General features: G+C 41.0%; 1 pseudogene; it reads right to left on the bottom strand.

The window, feature by feature from the left end:
• Positions 1-4,752: 4,752 nt before the first annotated feature.
• The window catches only part of LOC147439827 (high affinity nitrate transporter 2.5-like), a 47,003-nt pseudogene continuing 27,307 nt past the window's right edge, over positions 4,753-24,448 (bottom strand).

Here is a 24,448-nt window from a genome sequence, read left to right as displayed (position 1 = left end):
CAAGATGCCTGTGAGTTTGAAACCTTGAAAAATGCTTAGTTGATGGGTTTTGGCATGTAGATACATTCTAAACCTTAAGTTTGAAACCTTAAAAAATGCTTAAGTTGATGGGTTTTGGCCTATAGATACATTCTAAACCTTAATTTTTGCCCCATAACCTCATTATGTTAATGAAAGAGGCGTTGGAAGACTAAAATTTTCCTCTTTGTCGACATTTTCAAGATCTGGGTCTTTTTATTGTAATAGAAAACCGATCTAAGAACTAAGCTATCAAGCTCGAGTTCTTGTTATAATAAGTTTTTTCCTATCCATAAATCTTGAAATCTATGCAAGAGTCCTATTTTGATGAGAAGTTACATTCAATTCATGGAAATTTTGTTAGAACGGCATTGATTTTTTTAAAAAAAATTCCATTTTAAAACTTATCACGATAATCTAATATGGCATTGATTTTGGCAAAATTAAAAAGTTGGCTGTGTTATTCACTTCATAAGTTACCTAAGATATGAATGTGGCCTATAAATTTTGTTTCTAGCTTCACCAAATAATTATGACAAGTTGCTAAAACAACTAGACACTTTAGTGTCTCTGTTGGACACTTAAGACACTTGAGTGCCGAATTACAGAACTAGTGTTAATGAGTAATGTTAAAGGAAAGCCCTTGCATTTTTTGATTGACTTGTTTGAGGTGCAATTGAAATTTCAAATATGCGTCTGCGTATTGAACATAAATCTTTATGCACCCACTCATCCACTTCCAATCACTAGGTTGTTTTGGAGCAGATTTCGTAAGGATTGGTCACCCAAAAAAAAACCGTTTTCAATTAATGCAAATGAGAACATAATTAAATCATTGTCAAAACTTAAAGGATTATCGCTTTTAAATTTGAAGGATGTGCTGGTATTTACATATATGGCTAAAATTGTTTGATTTTCCCAAAAACAGGCTTGATACTGATAGCTAAGCATTTAATTATTAGCTGGTGCAAGCTTCAATAAATTTTGGTTTTGTGAACATTGCACCCAAGGGGCTCTCTCATATTCTATTGCTTTTGGGTACCAAAGCAAGATCTAGAGGACACTCACATTTGTGGCTCGTTAATGGTTTCTGCATCATGGTTTGTATGCTAGCAAACAAATCAACATTGTGGATAAGACCTATAAAATTGAAAAACCTTAGAAGAGTGACCACAAACCTTAGAAGAGTGACGTACATTCAATTGGATTAAGTATAACTATTCAATACACAAGAATAGATAGACAAACAATCCTTTTTTGTACGACTTTTTGGTGACCAGTGTTTGGGGTTGGCCATGAACATTGTGCGAGAAAATGTCACTAAGGTGCTATCTTATAAGAGTGAAAGAGGGTGGAAGCCTTTGACTACCATGAGTACACATCTGCCCTGCATAAAGTGAGAGAGGTCTTGACTCAAACAAGTTGAACGAGAGAACATGAGAGAGAGAGAGAGAGAGACAGAGAGAGAGAGAGAGAGAGAGAGAGAGAGAGAGAGAGAGAGATGTTTTGAGTTAACCAACTCAGCAATGAATTCAATTATTATACAATGGGGGTTGAGGGGCACTTATATACCTAATTGGGGACCTAAGTACCCCACCTTAGTAAATTGCCCTACCCAAAATCATGCCAAATGAGTAAAATCAATACCTAGAAGACATAATAACTAATGGGACCACATTGGGCTTTCACTTGAGATGCATAAACTTTCACACACTCTTTGCAGCTCACAATGAAAATATGTAGGAAGAGCAAGTCGATGAAGAAGCTATTATGGACACCCCTAGTAGTACATCTGCTACCGGATACACCTTGGATTTGCAACCACCCACTTGCCATATGAAAAGAATGCCATCTTGAACATTGGTTGCCTCTTAGAATATTTAATTGTAGACCAAACTACATCCAAGAATCCCCATCTGTGAACTATGAAAACATCATGTGTAAGGTTTTTGAGATAGTGAACTTTGGAACACACCATGTCCATAATCTCGCCAACAACAATGGATTATGTGCATGGACATCGTGTTTTGTATCCTTGCCAGATGCAATTTGCTTTGAACTCCAACACATGGGTTCAAACACCAATGACTTGAACACACGGGCCCAAATCAAATTGTGAGCTCCAATTCCTCCTCTCTGTTGCTCATGTGCCTCTCTCTACCTTAACCATGTTGTAGCATCCACGACTAGGCTAGAATCTAGATCCAATGCCATTGTGGTTGTTGCCATGTGTGGCATACTGATTTTCTTGGTGGAATCATTATCTCTGTCATCCTCGTGTCCCCTCTTAAAACTCAAACCTTTCCCTTGGAGACAAAGACAACTTCCTCCTCACGGATAAAAAGGTAGAGATTCTTGAAATCCTACTTTTCCTTCATGATTTGCAATCATGATGACCTGACCACCATCTCGTACTCCTCATGCAACTTCTCAAGCACCAAGATAGCTAATTGAGTACCATTCAATGCATTTTCCATAGGAGAGGGTTGATGTTGAAGCACCTTTGCTATCGGAGATGCTGAGGTACTTGACTGAGTACAAGACCTTGTTCTTTCCGTTGCTGGGAGTTCAAATTGGATCAAGGTTGTCCCTAGAGACCACCGCAAGAATGATCCTAGAGGACCTTCGAGAAATGACAGTTCAAAGGAGGCCCTAGGTGGCGTTGGAGGCTTTTCTTTCAAAATGCACACTAAATAGGCAACAAATAGGTCGAAATGAAGAGTGTTTCAAGATGCTCGCTTAACAACCCTATCAATGTTTTAGCAGCATTCAAATTCTCCTCTATCGGGAAAAATTACAGGCAACTAGGATAGCTCCTCAAACGCAAGGTTCCGAGCCAAAAAATGCAAACTGCTTCACATGGTATCTCAAAATGCTCCGATAGTGGATCATAAAAATGATACTAAATTAAGGAGCATTTCAAAACGCTTAGACACAACTCGTGCTCCCCATGTCCCCCAGAGCAACCATGGCACTTCCTCTTCTTTATGCCGTTCTCCCAATATTACTAAGTCAAGGTCTCCGATACCATATCAAAGTTGAGGATGCAAAATGGTAGAGTTAGGGAGAGAATGCAAGAGAGAGAGAGAGAGAGAGAGAGAGAGAGAGAGAGAGAGAGAGAGATTTGAACCAACCAACTTGGCAATGTACTTATGCACCTACTTGGGGACCTTAAGTACCCTACCCTAGTAAATTGCCGTACCTAGAATCATGCTTGTGATGGATGAACAACTTGTAGATGTTGAACCCCGATGCCAAAGAGTTTAAAGGAATCTTTCTTTGAGGTAGGAATACCTTTTAGTAATGCCAAATAAGTAAAGTAAATGCCTAAAATACAAAATTTGAGGCGCCTACTTTTAGTAATGCCAAACAAGTATATTAAGTACCTAAAATATAAAATTATAGGAATACCTTTTAGTAATTGCAAATAAGTAAAGTAAATACCTAAAATACAAAATTTGAACCACCTACTTTTAGTAATGCCAAATAAGTAAATTAAATACTTAAATACAAAATTTGAACCATTTGCTCTATTCACTCACGATGGAGAAATTAATTAATTTGTGTGAGAGATTCCTTGGGAATGTCCAAAATAACAGGCAAAACAACACCCCTAATGCCATCACCATTTCCATGTAGTCCCCCCCATCCCGTCATGTCTTCTGCGCAAATCTCTCTCTCTCTCTCTCTAGCCATCTATACACTAAACCATGGTTTTCTATGAATAATTTTTTTAACAATAGCTTGAGGTCCCTTTACCTTTGATGATGGTGTCTAGGGAATAGTAGTGTATATTGATCACACACAAAAGCTCTTTTAGGAAGCGTTATTTTTCTTGCACAAAAGTCCAATGCCCACTAGGTTATAGTGATTAATAGCATCACTTTTGTTGGTGATTCTTGTAGACCCGTCCTTCTCTTGTGTTGTACAATGCACAGTGATAGTAAATCCCTTATCAAGTTTGGCCACTCTCACAAGGGAACCTCAGCCCCGTGTTTTGTCAACCATTTCAAGTCCCCTCAAAAATGTATTTGCCATATTGACCTCGTAAGGAAACCTCCACCTAGAACTCATCAACCGACCGGGACCTTTCAAAAATGGTTTCTTGTGTGTATTTGGTACCAAGTCCTTCAAACTATCATTGAGTACTTGCTATCACGTTACCTCGAATCTAGCCCATCTTTAGTGCATTATTGTGTCCTATTATCTATAATGGTCTCCTTGATATAATTGTCAGTTGTGACTCAACCACAATAACTATTGGTGGAGGCCAGCAAGGTCTATATCTCGCTTCACTACCTAAATGCATGCCTATTTGGGATAGGCATTTATTCATCAACCAAGTCAGAACTTAGCATATGCACAAAGACAAGGCTTGTCCTCGTCACAACAAAAGCTTCAGGATTAGTGCCAAAACTAGTGCCAGGGCCCAGCACGATTGGACAAATATTTCAAGAATAGAGCCAGAACAATCAGAAATTACCCACTCTATGAGGAGTTTGAACAAAAACCCGTAACATACTTTGTAAGGATTTTGTAGAAATTGCCTGGCTAACTTTTTGACTTCTTTAGGCCAAGTTGCACTTCAAAATAAAGTCTGTCTGTCAGGTCGAATCTGCAGATGCCAACAATCATTTGAAACCAGCTCTGATGATGCCTCCAAGAACATAATCTATACATCAAAACATATTAAAACACCCAGAGATCATGTAAATGCTCCATTCTTTGTGAATGTCACAACTGATGCACATAAAACAGGGAGCAATGCTGAGATGAACGAGGAAATGAAGCTTCCTCAAAGGAGCGAACCCACAAGCGCCCCCTCATACCAAACCTTTGAGCTACGAAATCGGAGAGCGCGGCCTTGTCACATAATTGGCAAGTCCAAAGATGGAGGCCATCACACCAGCTACAAATAATGTTAGCTTGAACTTGTCGAAAAAGTACTCTGCTATCACATTGTGTATTATTAGCTCCACACCAAAACAGAACCCATGTATCATGCCGAGCACCCACGTCCTGTAGTTCTTCACCCCGTTAATAATGACCTGTTATGGGCGCAACAAAAAATCAGGATAAGATCATGCTATCAATTGATCTGAAAGCGCCATTAATATGCGAGTGCAGTCAGATCCATAAGACATGCTTGCACATCCACCGGCAGATTTGGAAGGTGGTCATAAGCAGATCAGGTATAGATGACCAACATAATATATAAGGAGTAGCGCCATATGGGAGAGGCATTTACATAAGTCATTCCCTTAAGCCAACCATCTAGAAAGCTATTCAGATTGGTAATGTGTACCTTGACATAGTTGTGTTTGATGCGATTGCCCTTTCTTCGGCGTTGGTAGTAGTTTCCGAGCGGAGTGTCTTGGGTGCAGGTAAGCATATTGATCCCTATTACGACTTGCACGATACCCGGGATGAAAAACGATAAGCGCTAGGCTATATTGAAATCTGGTGAACTAATAAATCTTGGACTTGCAATCAGATCGAAGAGAACAGGAATAAGGAGCTGTGCAGCGCCACCCCCCAAGTTTCCACACCCAATTGTGATCCCTATGGTAAGACCAACGATTGGTGCACTGAAGATGGAGGCCATCTAGAAATGAAATGTCACAAATGTTGCAAGCGAGAACCCGATGAAGAACCTACATTTGCATGAAATCTTTAAATTTGCCATAGAGTTGAATGGAAGCTATCTTGCTTCATGTGCTTATATGAAGGTGTTAAGTTGTAGCATGAGCGAATTCACACAATTTTGATTCGAGCAAGAAAATATAGGAAAATACCTGCACAAAATGAAGCCTGTTGCAGTGGACACTGTTGCCATGTAGAAGATGGCTGGTGCCGTCAACAATATAGCACATGCACCTGCATATCTCGGTGCCACCATATCACAGCGAATCCCATGACAAGTTGTGATGCAATGGAGCCACACACTGATGCAATCCCCGCTTTCCCAACCTCCTCCTTTGGGAGATTGAGATATCACGGGTAGTAGAGGGCCTGCTACAAAACTAGATACAAAACATACAAAGAAGGAGAACTAGGAGATATGGAAACTCCTCAAATATGGTTTAGCCAAGGAGAAGAGCTTGATCCTCTTGGCCTTGTATTCTGAATCCACAGGCAAGGGGAATTTGGTTAAGTGAGGCTCTATGTCATGCAGATTTGACTCCAAGGACACAACTACATCTGTAGTAAGCACCTTGTTGTCATCGGCGGGAAGGTGATTTGAGGCCGATGCTGCAATTGGAGGGAGCTTGTGTGAGTTTTGATCTGCAAGCTCGAAGATGCTGTGGGAGTGCTTGGAGGGTTGATGTCACCAGAGCTGAGAGATCTCTTCATCTTGGCAGGAGGGATTATTGGGGAGTCTAAAGTGGATCTGCCTCACGATGATGATGACGATGGAATTAACTAGTGCACGTAGTGTCCTGGAAAGTCTATTTCCAAGTCTTACGTGCAGCAATGCAGCAGGCTGCGAGGCGCGTCAATTGGAAGAGTGCAGGAAGCTGAGCTGCAGAGGATCCTCAATACCCGCGTCGTGCGGACACGCCCATAATTACACACCACTTCCTCTCAAGGACATCAGAACTGGCAATCATAACTCAAGGTGGAAATTTACAATAAGGCTATGGTCACGCGAGGCGAGGCTTAGTTCTCTGTAGATCAGCCGACAGGCCCTGACGCATGACAGCTTTCCAAAGCTTCTCACCGGCTTAGTACGCCAACTATGCCTATTTAGGCATAGTCACAAAATTATGCTGGTGTACTCCCGATCAACTCTTTCTCTCTCTCTCTCTCTCTCTCTCTCTCTCTCTCCTACCTGCGCCTTGCCCTTTCTCTCTCTACCTGCTGCCGGCGGTGGACGCTCTGTGCTGCTGTCAGTAGCTGTCGAAGCTTAGTGAGAACTAAGCCTCACGTGACCATGCTCTAATAAAGAACAAGATGCACATACATATCTCCCACTTATCACCTTCAGTAAAGAGTTTCAATCATTTTTCCTAATGAAAACCAAAACTATTTTTCCCCAAGACAACAAGTGATAAAATCACAAGGCAGGCATGATAAAAATTTCTTTTCGACATCCAATTTTTCAAGCCCCCTTTCATATGCTTTGTGTAATGCAATCAACTTATATAATTTGTCATATATAACGTTAACTTAAAGATATAAATACAAAAAATGACATGCAATTTTGAGATTGTTTTGATAAGCAAAATAACCCTTGACAAAAAAAGTAGGCGTCAATTTTAGGCCTTGATCTGAGGTTAGATCTCACTTTAAAATCATTACATCCCTAAGCTTTTTTTTTTTAAAAACAAAAGCGTGCACATAGAATTGAATTAAAAAAGCACCCTTAAGATACACCCTAAGCTTTAGATCCTTATACTCTACACCCCACTTTAAAAATTCTACATTTTGAAGCTCTAGAACTCTTTTTACAAATTTAAAACTATAGATCTTTAAGTTGTAAATCTCACTTTAAGAGCTTTAAAGTTCTAAATCCTAAAACTCTAGCTTCTCGGGGTGACCCTCCCCTTACTTGTGGATCCATGTAACATTTTCACTTTCTTTAATTCAAAATTTTATCTTCTAATTAAAAAAAACTCTAGATCCTCATTGGATCATTGGAAACTTTACTTTAAAAGTTCTACATCTTTAAGTTCTAAACTTAGCTTTAAAATCTCAAAAAATAAAAATAAAAAATCTTTAAAGGTTAAAGCCCTAAATGATAAATTCCTTCCATAAAGTTTTAACTAACAAAAATGTGAACTTTAGTCTATTACCTCAAGTTTCAAGGGGTGAACCAAATAAAGTGGGTAACACAAATTTCAAAATGAAAAGGTGACTCTTGGGATTTGTGGAGCCTCTAAGGCTTTATTATTTAACATGTAACGCTAAAACTCTAGCGTCTCGGGGTGACCCTCTCCATACTTGTGGATCCATGTAACATTTTTACTTTCTTTAATTTAAAGTTTTACTTTCTAATAAAAAAAAACTCTAGATCCTCATTGGATCATTGGAAACTTTACTTTAATAGTTCTACATCTTTAAGTTCTAAACTTAGCTTTAAAATCTCAAAAAATAAAAATAAAAAATCTTTAAAAGTTAAAGCCCTAAATGATCAATTCCTTCCATAAAGTTTTAACTAACAAAAATGTGAACTTTAGTATCTTACCTCAAGTTTCAAGGGGTGAACCAAATAAGGTGGGTAACACAAATTTCAAAATGAACAGGTGACTTTTGGGATTTGTGGAGCCTCCATTGCGCAACCCAAAATCTTTTCCTTGATATAGGAGAGTTCATTTCATATTTCAAAACTCAAGACATGTTCATTATTACATTTACACAATTCATTTCAATGAGTCTCCACTATCTTATTTCAACCAATCAACATTTTTGACATGTCAAAAAATGCTTGAAAATACAACTCAACATTTTTCCTTTTCTATTTTAGTTAGCAAAAAGAGAAGGCAATGCTATAGCCTTACCTTTTGGGCAGGCCAAAAAAAGGCTTTTTGAGAGAGAGAGAGAGAGAGAGAGAGAGAGAGAGAGAGAGAGAGAGAGAGCTAAGATGCTATTGCGCTATTGCTTGGGGGGGTTGATTTTTGGGACGGCCCAGCCAATTTGGTTTTGGGACTTATTCAAGGGAATCTTGCGTGGATCCCTATGGGTTTAAAGAGTAAAAAGTCTTAAAAAAAAGTTAAGTTTTGCTTTTGAGTTAAGTATTGCTTTTGAGTTAAGTAGGTGTAAGAAAACTCTTTCTTTTTTTGGAATTGTAGTCTAACCAATTGCTTGTTTTTCTTGAATTTAGTACCGAGAATTCCAAGTGTCGAGTTTTTTCCAAAGATGATATATTTGTTGATTTTTTAAAAGGATGGTAATAGGGTATTGTGTGTTTGGAAGTGCATAAGGCGCTCGATGGGCAGGCGAGAGCGCAAGAGATGTCTGATAGCACAAATGGAGAGAGACCATGGAGAGGGGGAGTTGCGGGAGCAAGGAACATGACAAGGGTTGTGCATGATCCAAAGGACATGGGAGGTGTTGTGAATGGCAACCAAGGAAGCCTGGGGTGAGTGAAGGTGCCAATCAAAACATGAGGACGAGTTGAGTTTCATCATCATCGATGTCGCACTGTCTTTTGCTTTGCGTACAGAAGCCAACCATCATGCTCTGTCTTATGGATCGTGTCATATTAATGTTGTCTCTGTCTCTCTAATTTTGGATTCATTAGTTTTGAGGAAATCATAAGACGACACCATTTGAAAAACTAAAGGAAAAAGATTAGAGCCGAAAGGGACAAGAAGTCTTTTGAGCAAAAAAGGGGAATGAGGCTACATGGAGGAGAGAGAAAGAGAGAGAGAGATTTGTTTGGTGGGGGGGGGGGGGGGGGGGGGGTTGGTTACATGTGGCACGACAAGTGGTTGGAGCAAAGCTAAGAATGTTAGTGCGAATAGGAAACTAGGGATCAACGTGTCAATATTCGGGAAAAATGTGTCCAGCTTAATGTTGTGCCATTTTTATTTCAAAAATGCCGGTTAAGAGCAAAGGGAAAAGGAGAAATTCCACCCCAAAATAAAGGAAAATAATGCGAAAACCCAAAAAAATTTATGACTTTCTAAAATTTCCGCTTGGCAAGTTCAAGGAAAGGAATTTTGTATGTTTGGAAAAATGATTTTTTCCCCAGCACTGCAGTGCGTGCATGCCTTTATTTTTTTTGTTTTGGAGGGAAAGGGGGTTACAGGTGGCCGGACAGGAGGCTGGCGCACGACACATTGCATATATTTTTCTTGTCCATAAGCAAACACAAAGGTGTATTTGAGCGGCTTGACATGCGTAGCAACAGGACATCACACATGTGTGTGTGTGTGTGTGTGTGTGTGTGTGTAAGGTCCTGTTGTCTCGCTGGTTGTGCGCAGGCAGGAGGAGAGACATTATCTCTCTCTTGGAGCTGTTGGTGCGCTACCGCCTCACGCAACAAAATTGCTTGCACGGGGAGGATACGAAGATAGACCAAGGGAGATGACGGAGGATCTCGTCCCAAGGGAATGAACCGCAAGGACTGGACATGCATGCCTGTTTGTCTTTTTTGCTGCTTTGAGTCCGGACCTACACGTGTGGGAGGATTGACGCACGCAAGGCTGGGGATGTAGGACGAGGCGGACGATAGCAAGAGGGGGGGGGGGATGTCCCAGACAGTGAAGTCGCGGTGTTGCATAGGGTGAGGTTGCTACCAAGTACCCTGGCAGGAATCGGTCCCCATGAGTTTTTGTTTGACTTGAAAGATTCCCTTAAGGAATCGAATCAGGAAAATTAATGCGTTTAGTGAGTTTCGACCGAGTAGGAAGTGCTTTCACCTTCGAGGAAGGAAGAGCTTTTCTTTTGGCAAGAGAAAGGGAGAGAAAGGAGGGAGCTTCGAGTGCTCAAGGAGTAGAAGCCGCACAAGATTGTGAATCACCGTAAAGCAGCTCGAAAGGACAAGCGTTTTGCAGAGAAGGCAGCCAGCGAGGGCTACCATGATGCGGAGTTGCCGCCGATGCGAAGCTAGTGGTGAATTTTTCCATCGAGGGGTGTGCCGATGGAATCGAGCTTGCGAGGGAGGTTTGTGACCCTCTTTACGAATTGGTGAAGGCTATGGTGCGGCCTAGAGTAGACTACATGGATGTTGTACATGGTGTTTTTTCATTGCAAGGGAAGCTATCATTGCCGATTTTTTAGTGTCATCTTTGTCCCCTTCCTCCCTTTCTTCTTTGCTCGTCTCTAGGGTGTGTGGTGCTAGTGTGTGTGAGAGTGTGCCCCCCCCCCCGTGTGTGTGTGAGAGAAAGAGAGAGAGGTGTTGAGTTGTGGAAGAGCTGGAAGCGGGCAAGATTAGTGTGATCGATGTCTAGCAACTGTGAAGGTCGTGTGTGCATTGGGCGAAGTGCAGGCAAGGCCCTGCTAGCGTGAGTTGCTTGTTTTGAAGGTTTTTTCGAGACAGGGGTGCTGTGAATACCCTGAGCTATATAGGGGCAGCTGTTTGTGTGTCGGGTGTGTTCTCCATTCCCCCTCTCCAACGTGCGAAAAAAACTTGCTCACTTAGGTTTTGACCAGGTGGATAGAACGAACTCATGTATTGATTTTAAATGTGTGGGGAAAAGTGTCCCTTGTGAGGTTTTAGCATTTAAAAATGCACTTGCTTAGCGTATCAACATGTGGTGAAAACTTTCTCACCTATGTTTTGACCACTCTTTTTGAACTATGACTACTCTCTCCATGTCATGGTCAAAACCTAGGTGAGCGTGTTTTCTTTTTCAAGTGTGACTACTCTCTCCACATGGTCAAAACTAAGTGAGTGTGTTTTTCCACATGTTCAAAACCTATGAGTGAGTTTTTTGGTTAGTAAACACATAAGTTGATGATGGTGAGAAGGAGATGTTTTAAAGAAATGATAGTTGGAATTGAGCATAGTAAAAGAATTTGACCATAAGGTCAAAACTAATTTGTCCCCATGACTAGACGAGGTAAGCAATGGCGTACACCTAAGATGACTAATCAAATGTCTTATGTATCTGCAACCTTGTTTACATCTTCTAATTATAGTTGCATTCTTCTTTGAGCACGTGGTTAAGTTTTGTTCACTATCTTACAAATGTTGATATTTGAAAAGCACCATTTGAAAAATATGGCTAGAAATTCATCTGCGCGCTTTTGATTAGATTATTTAGTTTCAATATTGAGCTTGTGGATTTTACGTAAATGGATAAAACACTTGCAAAAATATAACTTAAGCCATTGAATCCTAGCAAGCTCTCTATTTTGAGTGATGTGAAATAACAAAACTCAATTCATAGGCAATTTGTTAACCCTGACGCACATTCCTATCACCTACAATGGACGCCGTATTATTTATTTGGTAGAGTCATGTACCGGGCTTGTCGGTCCAATAGGAAAAGGATAAGAGTGATCGCCGATGAGAGGTGCACTCTAACTGGGATTAGTTGGCTAAGCATGGGCGCCCAAGTGTGAACAGGGTGAGCTCATATAAAAGTCAACTAAACCTAAAATTCACTTATTCTCTCATTTGTGCAATTGAAGAGTTCTCTTGCTCCATCTCCATCTTCTTCTTCTTCATCTCCTTGTGTGTGTGTATGTGTATGCGAGAGAGAGAGAGAGAGAGAGAGAGAGAGAGAGAGAGAGAGAGAGAGAGAGTGCGATTGAGCATTGCGGCGGCACGACGGCGGCGAGACGGTTGAGCGCGACGTAGCGGCGTCTCCCTCTTCTTTGCGGCGAGGAACCTCCACGACAGGAAGCGTAGAGCGGTGAGTGACACACCATCTCCATCTTTGAGCTTATTAGTTTAGGCTTGTTGTGTGCTTGGAGCCATTTGTGGCTCGCACACAGTGTATCGAAAGGTTCCTTGCATTGACATGGGCGACATAAGCGCACATTTTTGGCGCCGCTGCCCGGGAATGCCATACACTAAGCTTGAATGGCACTCTATGCTTCTTTTGTGGTGCAATTTCAATTGTAGGAAAGGTAAGAAAGGAGGGTGTGTGTGTTGAGAAGAAGGATTTTGTGTTACTACTGTGTATTTTTTTGTTAATGAAGTTTTGAAAGATTACCGTGTTTTCTCTGTGTAAGGTGTTAGTATTAAGGTTGTTAGTTCTGTGTAATGTAATGTAAAGTAAGTAGGAAGTAGATCTGTAAGAGCTAATAGAGTGTGTTAGTGTATAACAGTAGGTGTATTAGTTGGAAGTAGGTAGGTAGAGTGTGTGTGTGCTCTCGCGCAGGCCGCAGCTACCTTATCCTTTAAAATTTAAAAAAAATAAAATTTTTAAAAATAAAATAAAATAAAATTTTAAAGGTAGGACCGGGATCGAGAATATCTCCCAGACCCAAGCCCAAGCTCACGCTCAGGCTTAGGCATCTATCGCCCATTAAAATTAAAAATTTTAGCTTCACACGTAGCTAACAATCGACTTTTTTGAGGACCAACGGAGCTTCAGGTGACCGAACGTTGTGCTGTAAAGTACACCGCGACCCTCTGAGTGATACGCTCGTTTTGAGTTATCACACACTGAAATAAAAAAAATCTATCATTCAAAAATATTAAAAAACGTACAAAACACGAGTGAAATAGGATGCTTAAAAAGTAAGCGGTTAACCTTCGAGGTTATTCACCGACGCTTGTAGGTTGCCAAAGGCACATGCATCTGTGCTCTAGTCGTGTGCTAGAGACGGAGCAACTAGAGAGAATTTCACCTACCTTAGGTTCTGGGCCCTCGGCGGGGACCCAAGGTAGTACAAACCAAGACCCGAACATAGCGGCTAGTGACTCTTCCTCTGACTACGACGTCATGGAGGGTTTTCCAATGCCTAATCTCGATAGCTCAAGCCAAGACATGCATGCCATGGGTCCACGATCCGGGCCGAGCGTGCTTAGCTAGTTGAAAGAAACCTTTAGTAGAGCCCCTCACTCCGAACATGGAGCTAATGATGTAAATGAGGGGGGTGGGGAAGTAAATTCTCCATTCATGACCAACGTAGATCCTATGCCCTTAGAGAATGTGCACGTGAATACTTCATTCACTGCACCTCCCGACTCTTCAGAGTTATTTCCCTTCGAGGTCATATTACCTGATGGTAGAAGCCTTGCCGAAGTGCAAGAGGTTGAGCACTATATCCTTGCAGCAAGGGAAAAGGAAATCGAGAACTTACACAAGGCGGAGCAACGAAGAGAGTTAAAATCAAAAGCTCCTATGTCAATATCCTTGCTAGGAGTGCAATTGAGTGCTCCTAACTTATCAATTGCTAAGGGAAAACCCCTAGAAAGCAACATTGCACCTAGCTCAAAGGACACACCTAGCACCTCAATCCTAGATGGAGCGTTCTTAAATGAGAACTGGGAGTACGAACTACAAACAGAAACTCTGACCGACCTATACACAGGTCACACCTATCACGTGGGTTGGTTAGATGTCCTACAATCCACAATGGGTGCTATAAGTGTGGAGGATGAACAACAAAGAGTTTGTGAGGTCATCCATAGGGTTATTGAGTTGGAGAGACAGAACAAGGGGATCAACATGCCTTCAACGGGTCTCATGAGATTCTTGGATACGGGGAAGGCTAAACAACCGACCTTATTGCAAATGGAGACTCCCTCGGTAAGTCCTATGGATCCCTCATATGTTGTTTCTTCAGGGGTCTCAGTGCAATCTGAGCCTACAAGTGATAGCTTCACCTTTCCAAGTCTAGCTCATCTTTCCCTTGATGACACCACGGCTACCATGCCTACCCCAATGATGGGCATGCCAAGAAACACGCCATGGACCTCATTTGTTAGTAAAGCACCACTACATGGTAGCTCAATGCCTGCAATAGTACCTACAAGTGTGTACCAATCGTATACACCCATGGGTCATCGCACTGATGTAGTCCCTACCCCTCCCATTGTTTCAACAACCTATGCTCCACAACCACAACACCCAAGTTCTTATTTCCATGGGACTATACCGGCTAGCATTAGCATGTCACATACGACGTCTGCTATGCCTAGGGCCACCCATATGAACTTTGGACCGCCACATGGCACAACACCGTACCAAACATGGAACCCAAGGGCTTCCTATGCGCCAAGCCCAATGCCAATACCTACTCCACATGTAGTCTCTGGAGCGCCTCCACCCACGGTTCCTGCTCACTTAGGTGACTTGGCAACATTTGCTCAAGCTATTGGTTGATCTATTGCTGAGAATATGCGTAACATGCCTGATAGAGAGCTTAGAAGTAAGGCAGTACAAATAGCCAAACTCACACAAAAATTTAGTGGAGACGGGGATATGAGAAAGCATATCGAAGTGTTTGGACAAATATGCGATTTTGTAGGAGAACACAATGACTTGCATAAGAGAAATGCTTTAAGCCTAACCTTAAGTGGAAAGGCTGGGGATTGGTATAGAACCCTAAGGGTGGAAGAAAAAACGATTTACCCTACTCTTAGGAGACTCTTCTTGAAAGAATACATATGAGAGGGAGTAGTTTGGGGTGTAGCCTCTCAGCTCAAGAAAGCCCAACGAGAGGAAGGAGAGTCGGTGAGAGACTTTATTAGTCACTTGAAGCATTTGAATTCTTGTTGTAATCCAAATGAGCACTTCAACAATAACCAATTGCTTGATAGATTCATTAGGGGATTATGGCATGAAGATATCTGTTAGAAAATAAGGCGTAGCTAAATAGATTTTTGAGTAGATTACTTAATGGAGAGAGATAGATTTCACACACAAGAGATTATAGAGTAGAGAGAGAGAGAGAGAGAGAGAGAGAGAGAGAGAGAGAGAGAGAGAGAGTACACATGATATACGTGGTTCACCCAATGTGGGCTACGTCCACGGGAAAACAGCCACTCAATGGCTTTAGCACTTCAAAAGAAGAAGTAGTTTACAAAGGGATTAAACCCTTGATAGAGCTCCCGCCTTGCTTCACTCTCACCACCTCACACTCACCTTGTTGCATCAAATTCACACTATGAAATGTGTGTAGAAATGGCCTCCTTTTATAGGCCAAAAAGGTTGCCCTCTCTTATGAGAGACAGCCATGTGTAGCCGCCCTTGTGCGAATAAGTCCAAATCGGACCCTCCAATCCGCCCATGTGTGGCCGCCCTTGAGAAGACAAGTCCGCTTTTGAATTTGGCCACTGGCCATTGACTTCCGACCACCGGCCAACCGACCGGTTGTTTTCCGACCACTTTCCGGCCGCCGGCCGGTCATAGTATTCCGGCGAAAAAAAGAAGTCTCGAGAGCCTCCGCCCCCGAGGCCTCTAAAGTTGCCCCTGATTCTTGTCCGTGAAAATTTTGGTTTCCGGTGAGTGATTTTCCTTCAAGCACGATGGCTTCTCCTCATAATGGGGGCCTTACAAATTTGCGCTTTTACCACAAATAATTACAAGGGTAAATCAGGCTCCATACTTAACAATATCTACAGTGGCTTAGTCATTAGAGGTATCACCACTTGGGAAGCAGTCACCACCAATGTGATCCAACTGGAAGATAATTTAATGATTCAAGGAGAAAGAGTATCTGTTGAGCCTAAATCTATGAGCTCGCAAGCATCAGGGAATCAGCCAATGACCCTAAAGCCTATTGCTAAGGAGCCAAAGATATCTGAGATGACTTTAGCAGATCTCACCAAGGCTATTCAAGAGAGTCTTAGAGACAATCGTGCTCTGCAAAACAATCATATGTATCCAAGAAGGGAGCAACAATGGTGCTCAATATGCTATGGACCGCATACTACCAGTGAATGCCCTACTTTTAGAGTAAAATTCAATGGGAATTGCAATGCATGTGGAAGGTATGGTCATCAAGCTAAGGATTGTATAGTATTTAAGCGCGCGATGGCCAATAGACCAACCTTAGCATGAACAAACACACCTCGAGTGCCTGCATTGATGCCGGTCCCACCTCTTGAACAAACAGCACAACATATGGTCCCTAGGGTCCAAAATGTTGTTCAAACAACATCCTTACCACCTCCAATGCTAGGACCGCAACCACCACATCCGAGAATCACTTCTGTGAATCAAGTGGGTTGTGAGTCATCTATTTCTTGTTTGGAAGGCTGTGAGTAAGATATAAATCCTAATATTGCATATGGGATGGATGTACTTGAAGAAAGTCCACAATACTAGTAACATAGAGGACTATTGGGGACAAGTCAAACCTGTATATCAAGTAGCTGCTCTTGCGGCAAGAGGCCAAAATATCAATTACAATGCTAAGAGACCACCTCTCCAATGCTATGAGTGTGGAGGCCCACATCGTGTAGCCGAGTGTCCTATTAGGCTACAGAAGAATGCCACACTAATGCAAACCAATCAAGCGAGCACGTCTACAATGCCAATACTCATGTGTAATCGATGTGGCATAGATCATTTGATTTCCCAATGTCCAAATAATCCAAATGCACCGAAGATCAAGGCATTAAACTTGATTGAAGCTACCGAGGAGCCATCACCAAGTACACCTGTGGTACCAGTAAACGTACTCACACGATCGATGCTCCAAAAACAAAATTATATTCTTGAGGAAAGAGACACGGCATCAATTGCCCAATCTCAGAAAAAGAAGAAAACACGAAGGAAGAGATCGCAAAAAGAAGCGAAGTCAGACCCCAATTCAAAGACCAACATAGGGACTGGTGACGTATATATAAACGACGCTGAAGAAGATTCTGATTCAGGTGAAACCACGGAGACCAAAACAACCACTAAGATATAAAACAACAAGGAAGATCTTCATGAGCCACAATGGCCAGGATCCAAGAACAAGATAGGAACTTATCCAAACTGTATAGAGGAGATTGAGCGAGTCAAGCAATTAAGGAGTTTGGTAGAAGATACCCAAAGGGATCTAGAGCCAGCACCTAGGCACATCAAGATTACAGACACCGTGTTCCCTACGCAACAACAACCTCACCAAGTCCATAGACCCTTAGCCATACCTAGTGTCATCCAAGAAGAAAGTGACGTAAAGTCATGGGAAAGTGGGCGTACTCACTTCTTGATGGAAAGAATGTTTATAGAGGGACTACTTGATACTATTGAAAAAAATGGAGATCCCATATTCCCACGTCAAGGGACTGAGGTCCAAAAGGTGTCGTTAAACATTGCCAAATTGATGGATTTCATGTCTTCAGAAGTTAGAACCACCATTATGTCCAAACGATATAAAGACCCTGAGCTAGTCTCAGCTCTTCGAGCCTTCCTCAATGGAGAACTAAAGTTTGGGCTACCACAATTTGCACAGATGGATAGGGTTGGGGAGATGCCAATAGAGGAGGAACACTTAGATCCACAACCCAACCTAGATGAGAACCTTGTTATAGAAATACCTGTTAACAAGTTGGGACAATACTTTGAGGGTGATGAATCCAATGCGACCATACCAATCACTACTAAGGGATTAACTGTGAAGGGAATCCTTGATGGTGGCACTGGGGTTAGCATTGTGACTAAAAATTGATGGGAAACTATGGGAAGACCTCGCCTTGGGACCACAACCATAGTAGTGAAGATGGCCAATGGGTCTATTGTTAAACCTATTGGGATGCTAGAAGATCTCAAGATCAAGCTTGGTCTTTGGACATAAAATAAGAGTTACCTTTATTGTTATGGATTTCTCCAAACACACTATGGCATCGGAGATGATCTTAGGACGTCCTTTCATGAGGGAAGCAAAAATGATGCATGACTGGTCTAAAAACCATGTCTACTTGCAGTTCCAAGATTCTGTCATTCGAGTGGATCTTGTAACTGGTCAAGCACATCCTCTAGGAAACATGTTTATAATTGATCATAGATCTGACACAACAGTTCACTCAGCCCCATTGCAGTATTGTTACAAATGTAAAGCTGACATTGATGTTGGGGAAGATTCTCCTTATATGGATGTACTACCTGGGATGATTGAGTCGGACAATGTGGATTGGGTCCACCTAGCAGCAACCATAGACACTTGGGGAAACAGAGGGACGACCTGGGTAACACTTGAGGGGGATGAAATGCCCGTACCCTTAAATATGCTACAAGCAATGCATATAGCTTTTGACAAGACTCATCCTAATATAATGAAGAAAACATACAAGTGGGTCCCTAAAGCTTCTTTAGTGACCATGGCTGATGCTAAAAAAGAGAAGCCTTGGAAGAAACGTACCACTCGCTCCACGAAATGTAAGGAAACGTGGCAGTGGATTCCTAAAAGACTATTGGAAGCCCAAGGCTACTATCAAGGAAATGATCAAATCTGGGTGCCAAAACGTAGATTGTGTTCTTACATGTCACATGACCCACGTGCGCACAATCTTGTAGCTCCAAAACGAATTGATGATCATGGAAAGAAAAAAATCACTGAATGCTACACACCCGCTCCAGAGCTAGTTTGGGTACCAAAGAAAGAACGATTTGTTCCACCTAGCTTAGGAAGGGGGGAGTCCCATGAAGCTTCTAGCTCCTCATGTAATGCATCCATAGAGGTAAAAGCTTCTCCACAGCCTCCACCTACAATAGTGGATCTCCATGAATCTACAAAAGAATCACACCTCTCAGTGTTCAAGAATCACTTGATGAACCACTTCATGTTTGATCCTGGGAGAGTACCTTACCACCCTTGCAACTCGACGTGGCACCAAAGGTAATAGAAAACTACTAGCAAAAATCCTTACCTATTACCAACTGGACAATTGGTTTCAAAAGGTGACGACATCTTTCCAAAAAGTATGATCTACCCAAGGAAGGGGGAGTGTTTGCTGGCAGTCATCATTCACTCACTTCCCTCTCAACCTTTCTCCCTGACCTCTCAATCTCCCAATCTTAGGGAATGTATATATAAAGACTTATACTAAAAAAAACAAAAATAATAAAGAGCAAGATCAATTAGTAAACGAGTATGCACAATAAAAGTCAAACATTGACCCAGACCTACACATTCACATCCGCTACACTGAAACAGAAACCTATGTCATAAAACACCTTTGATCCTCATCACTCGAGTGATGGAGGGTAGGTAAGAGTAGTATGATAGGAGTGTTTTTGTTTTAGAGTTTAGTGATTAGCAAAGTACCTTTTCCCACTGATGTGCCTCCTAGAGGTATTCTTTGTGTTTCCTCGTGTGTACAGGACCGTGTTGCTGTGGTTAGGATTTGGACCTTCATGGAATTTTTCTCTCATTCACTTTTCAAATCAAGCGCGATCATCAACACAAACAGGTGTTTCTTGTCCATTAGCATTACCCCTTATCTTTTTGCATCCATGTTTGTATGCTTTAATTGTGATTGGTAGCATAATATTCAACACATTTTCTTAGTATCAAACATTAAATTCAATGTAATTTTTTGTCATAATCACTTGTCTAGGTTTAAAAATCAAGCATTCCGACTAAGCTAGTTTTACCAAGTTAGGTGTTAGAGATCTTCTCTTAATACCATGGGGAATACCTTCCTACTTATCAATGGTTACTTAGGTTCTTAATCCGATTTAGGCAGCATTGTGTGAAATGTACTAGGGCTTTCTACTGGGCTTAGTCCCTATTGACCTTTAGCTTAAGTATTATAAAGGGAGTTTACTAGTGTGATGAGCCTGGGGAGGTGTAACAGTGTTATATGACCCCCCAAAAGTTACAAAATTAAAATGCTGAAAACGAACAAACAAAAACAAATCAAAGTGCCACAATGTAAAATCTTAAGCTGGAAGAGAAATCTCAGCTTGATTTGGTACTTCACTCACATGTATCGCCTATGGTAATAGAGCCCTAGAGGTTCCCAGTGTGGGCGCTTTTCCTTGAAAAGCAAAAAACCCAAGGCATACAAAATAAGCACACACATCAAAATTGAATCACTGTGAAAAGACTTTGGGGGGTCAAAGAAAAGGAAATAAGTCAGGCGATGATTTCATGAAAAAATTCTTTTATCGTAGCTTAACTACAAGGTCTTCTAGGTATAGCCTCTAGTCAGCCCTCGAACATGAAATACTTGGCTCTCGCGATTAAACAACTTAATTGACCACAAAAAATTAAGAAGCTTACCCATGGTATTAATAGTCGATCTTTAGTGCCTTTTGACCGTTGAATTAGCGATCCCGAACTTGTTTAGTTTTTTACCTTCCCAACTGTTTATGCATTTGATTATATTGCAATTAAATGTTTATTGTTGACAAATGGTTTAGATTTATGCTACCAATCAATTTGTCTGCCTACAACTGCATATGATTTTTAAATGTTTATGAGAATGCAATTACTATGCCAATGTTGTTTGATTTTGCAGTGACTGAAGAAGGCTAAGGACATTCATCTCAAATGCTCTTCCACCTCAATGAACAAGCTTCAACTCAATAGCTTCGGAGGACGGAATCTACATCAGGAAGGGGGGCATGTTAACCCTCACGCACATTCCTATCACCTACAACAGACGTCGTATTATTTATTTGGTAGAGTCAGGTACCGGGCTTGTCGGTCCAATAGGAAAAGGGTAAGAGTGATCGCCGATGAGAGGTGCACTCTAACTGGAACATTCAAGGGATTAGTTGGCTAAGCATGGGCTCCCAAGTGTGAATGGGGTGAGCTCATATAACAGTCAACTAAACCTAAAATTCACTTATTCTCTCATTTGTGCAATTGAAGAGTGCTCTTGCTCCATCTCCATCTTCTTCTTCTTCATCTCCTTGTGTGTGTGTGTGTGTGTGTGTGTGTGTGTGTGTGTGTGTGTATGCGAGAGAGAGAGAGAGAGAGAGAGAGAGAGAGCATTGTGGTGGCACGACGATGGTGAGGCGGTTGAGCGCAGCGTAGCCGCGTCTCCCTCCTCTTCATGGCGAGGAATCCTCCATGACAGGAAGCGTAGAGCGGTGAGTGACACACCATCGCCATCTTTGAGCTTACTACTTTAGGCTTGTTGTGTGCTTGGAGCCATTTGTGGCTCGCACACAGTGTATCGGCAAGTTCCTTGCATTGACACGTGCGACATATGCGCACACAATTGTTGTCATTTTTAGCTTTTGTTGCCATGTGATTATGACAAATGACAAATTGGAGCCACCACCTTAAGACGCTTTTTTAAGAACAGACCCATTATGATGTATCGAAAACCAATTTGTAGTATGGAATAGTACATACACTTAACATCAACAGCCTTGAAGAGAGAGAGAGGAAGAGTGTTAGCAGCGGCTAACACAAGCTACACCGATTATGCATCAATTGGGAGATATGCTATGGATGTGACTTACATTGTATAAGGTCTTTGGCTCATTGGGAGTTCCAAAGTTGTATATGCTAGCTAAAGGGCTCAAACTTAAACCCATAGTAGAAGGGATTGTGGTGAAAGCCTTTATGCAAGGAGGCTTCATTCTTGAGTATCCACTCTTAAGGATCCACTTTTGAGAGCTCTCTCTCTCTCTCTTAAGTGTTCACTCTATGGATGGCCTAGCCTTGAGCTTAATGCCCATGCTTAAGAGTCTAGTGCTAATCCATTGTAATTAGAGAAGCTTTCTTAATCTAATCTCTACTTTCTCATTGGTCATAATTCTTCTATTCCATTATGTAATGAGGTAATTTCACCTTTGTCATTATTCTAGATTTGAGTGTGTGTGATGACTTCTTACTTATTAACCATGCCTATCCTTCTATGAGCATTCGATTTGCGATATTTAACATCTCTAATTAGGTTGATTAAGTTGGTTCTTTTTCTTGTAATTAGTGTATGTGCCCTATTGTTTGCTTGTGTGTGGATGGGTTTTATGAACCTCTAGCACCATTCACCTTGTGTGTGTAGCTTTTGATGAAGTGCCTTGATTGGCATGTGGTGATTGGAGAGGCCAACAACAATGCAATTAGTGTGTGCTTATCAAGAGTGCGCTTAGAGATTCTAGCCTATAGTGAGTCAAACTTTGGTGGGCTTAATGTGTGTTGGTGATGCTTGATTGATGATGTGATTAGAGTTAGTGATTAATGACCAATCTCTATTTTATTGGATAAGCATACTCTTGAATCTTCTCGTTCGATACATCCGATGCTCGTGCTTCCATGCCCTAGCCGAGTTTCCGATCCTAGGATAATTTTTTTGGCCTTGTGTTGATTAGGCTATGCTACGATTACCCCAATATTTGGCGCCGTTGCCGGGGATCGATAACCTAAGCTAGTGAGTATAGGATGTTTAGAATAGAGTAATTTCACTATAATTTCATTGGTTTTGAGAGTGTGTAACTCAATTTTGGTTTGATTTAATGATGTTGAGCAAGTAATTGAAGCTAATTTTTGAGTTATGAATACCCCAAACCCTCAATTTCACTAATTTCATACTAACCCTTGCTCATTTCACTTCACTTTCATGCTAATTGTACTGATTCCATGTTAACTTTTACTAATTTTTTACTAACTTTGTTAACCTAACCACTAAAAATTTGAAGTGTAATATATGTTTAATCCCCTTACAAGAGGTGGAATCAACACTTTTATCAAGTTAATTGTGCTAACCCATGTCTAATTTGATGATTTGACTGTTTGATTTTTGGCTTACAATGGTCACTTTGTGGGCTAATTTGGAGGAACTACACATGCGTGTGCAATGATGCGTCTTCGCATGGAGCAAAGGAATATCTTGGAGTGTGATTAACAATGTAAGTGCACTCACTTGCTCATGTCAATTCTTGATTGATTAATGTGGTTCAATGTGCGCTAATTATTTACTAAAATTAGGTGTGTAAATCAATTGACCTACACTTTGCACCTAATTTGATTCACTTGGAATGAAATTGATGGTCAAATTTTGACTAATGAACTTTGTGTGTGTCAAGATAATGATTAATTCTCGTCAAGAATTCATGTGTGTGCATAAAAATCATTGTGTGTGTAATGCACCAAAGAGGAAAAAAACTGCCAAAAAATTTAAGTGTGTGTGCACCTAATCTTGAGTGTGTGCATGCATAGACATTGATGGAATTGATGGTATATGAGTATGCAATCATGTAATTGATGCAAATGCGAGGCTAATCCCATCATTGGATAAACCTAAATGCAAAAAATTTGGGCAAAATTTGAGTGCGTGTGCTCATCCAAGACCACTTGATTATCAATGATTGATGGTCAATTGGGGCACCCCAAATGGTTTTTGATTATGGAATGTTTATGAAAAGTGTGTGCAAATATTAGGTGTGAGCCTAAACGCATTGCCAATTGAGCCAAATTTGATCTTTTGTGCTTAATTTTTGAGCGTGTGCATTGCTTGATTGGGTAAAAATAGTGCTAATTTTTTAGAAATTAAGCACGTATGCATTTACTTATGCTTGATCGAGTTTGTAATTTGAGCATTACAATGTGAAATTGATGGAATAGTTGCATAAAATTTCGGCCTAAATTTGAGTGTGTGTGCATACTCAATGGCATGTGCAATCCGGTGCTTGAATGAATAATTGGTATTATTTTATCAATTATGATGATGAATTGGCTAAATACTTGATGAATTGGCTAAATACTTGATGTGTGTGTCAGAATATTGGCTCAAAAGATTGAGATAGATCACTCAAATAAAGCTCAATTGTGAGAAAATTTTCTATTGCCATGCTAATGATTGATCAATGTGATGAATGTGGCAATGCCGCATTCATTTTTGTGTGTAATTGTAACCAAAATTCACTCATGTGTAACTATGCAAACCAAAAATGACAAATCCGATTGGGTTTGAATGATTAAGAATATTGAATATGAGTAATCAAAATTGCAATGATTGAAAATCGGATACGCATTTGCATTTGAGAGAAGTATCGCACTACGTCATTGGGGCGCAATGCTTGATTCATAAGCAAAAATCCATTTTTGTGCTTGCATGAAAAAAATCAATTGCTAAAGGGGCATGACATTGATCATAATTTTGGTAACATGGACACCAAGTTTGTATGCT

This window comes from Adiantum capillus-veneris, chromosome 16 (assembly GCF_014529385.1).
Source record: "Adiantum capillus-veneris isolate H3 chromosome 16, ASM1452938v2, whole genome shotgun sequence".
In the NCBI taxonomy this organism is placed as follows: Eukaryota; Viridiplantae; Streptophyta; class Polypodiopsida; order Polypodiales; family Pteridaceae; genus Adiantum; species Adiantum capillus-veneris.
This window is presented reverse-complemented; position numbering and strand designations above follow the sequence as displayed.